The sequence below is a fragment of the Lupinus angustifolius genome, chromosome LG05 (assembly GCF_001865875.1).
Source record: "Lupinus angustifolius cultivar Tanjil chromosome LG05, LupAngTanjil_v1.0, whole genome shotgun sequence".
NCBI classification, from domain to species: Eukaryota; Viridiplantae; Streptophyta; class Magnoliopsida; order Fabales; family Fabaceae; genus Lupinus; species Lupinus angustifolius.
The window spans coordinates 21,629,313-21,631,259 of NC_032013.1; the positions used below are offsets into that span (position 1 = coordinate 21,629,313).

Genomic DNA, 1,947 nt, shown 5'->3' on the forward strand with positions numbered 1-1,947 from the left:
TTATGTCAAATAAAATTATTATATGGTTAAAAATAATATATTGGATGATGTTGTTATAATGTGAAAGTAGTGAAGAATAGAATAAATTATATAACAAATGCCTACCTTTTTGTAGGAATTTGCCATGTGAGGATGAGACTAGTGTGTGGCACTTGGGTAACTCTTGGACACTTGGCAGCAGGTGAGTGGATGAGGAGATGATGGTGTGAAGAGTCTGGACACGTGGCGTGTCCCTATTGGATGACTGAGGAGGGTGCACAGAAGGTTCTGTGCACACGGCTGCACTGGAACCCGTGTTCCAGTGGGTGTAGTGATCCCGTGTGGCACAGTGTACTGTAACTGTGACACTTTTCTTGGTCTGATTGGCTGGATTTCTGGTCAACGTGAAGGAGTGGAAAGTAAGCAGATCTGACTACTGTGATTCAATGTCTACGCAAGTGCATGGGAATGGCATGAACCTACCTGCACTGGATCGCTCTGAAAGTAAAAGATAGTCTTTTCTCTCTCTTAGTGCAGGTGACTTTTTTTGGCAAAGAGTTTTTTAATGTTTCCAGTGTCCAACTTTTTGTTTAACCTGAGCTCTATTTATAGCGAACTTTCAACCACCGAATCCTAACATTTAGGTTAACAAAATTTCGAATTCAAATATATTTAATCTCTTAATTTTAGGGATCTTAATAGATTGGTTTGACTCTATCTTTTCATATTATTTTAATAATTTTCTGTTATTCATTTTTCAAATTTAAATTAGGTTGTTAGTATATTTAATTATTTATATTATTTCGAATATTTTATAAAATATGAATAAAAATAAAATTAATTATTTCCTATACATTTAATATTAAAAATTTCGAAAAATTAAAATAAATAAAACATTTTTTCTTTCTTTTTTTGGAAAAAGAGTATGAGTTCGTAGCGACATATTCCTAATTCAAAATTTTTATTTCCTAAAATTCTTTCCTTAATTTATTTTAGTTTTGAACCTTTGGTTAACCTAACAACTTGGATTCAGGAACCCTATCAACATCAATTTATTATTATTTTGAATTTTCGGTTAACCTAATCACTAGGATTTAGGAACTTCATTTGTTTATTATTTTTCGAATTTGTAGTTAACCTAATCATTAGATTTAGGAACTTGATTTTGTTTTGTTTTGTTATATTTAAATAATTTCGAAAATAATTATAAAAGATTCATAAAAAATATTTTAGTTATTTTTATTCATCAAATATTAAAATTTTGGAAAATATCAAAATACATAAAATGAATTTAATTTACTCTTTTTATTTAAAAAGTTTTTTTTTGGGCCTTTTCTGGGCCGGACAAAATTGGGTGTTCACAAATATTATATACAGTTTTTATGCATAATAAAGATGATGATTGTTATTTCATTTTTTTGAAATTGTACATTGTAACAATTGTGTTGCAATTAAAGACTTTGGATTGATCTCACTAAAGAATAAAGAAGGACCAGTTGGAAATAGACATGTTTGAGATCACATTGCATGAAATTTCCATGTCACTCATCCATATTTGATCTATGTCATTGAGTATATTGTTATGGTGATCGTCGTGGTCGATTCACACTTAAATGTGATGAAAGTCGCGGTGGTTCCATGGTTGATATATGAGATGGACCAGATTGTATTAAAGACAAGTCTAAACGTAAATAGCATACGGATGCGCGCCTAAAGAACCTGTGATATAATTGTATCATGAAGATATGAAGCTCAAGTGAGAGATTGTTAGAAATTATAAATTTCTAATTAAGGTGAGCATCATATATTTGATACAATGATATTAGCTATTTATTTTCGGGGTTACATTATAAGTGATCTAATTACTGACACCCCTTAGATTTCTAAAAGATTATAACGGATATGGGCTTAATGGGTGGATACCCATCAGGTTAACCCATAGGGGATAATGAGAACCCTATAAGTTAA

At 30.9% G+C, this 1,947-nt stretch overlaps 1 pseudogene; it reads right to left on the reverse strand.

Moving 5' to 3' along the window:
• Positions 1–1,947, reverse strand: part of LOC109347069 — a 7,733-nt pseudogene that overhangs the window by 5,094 nt on the left and 692 nt on the right.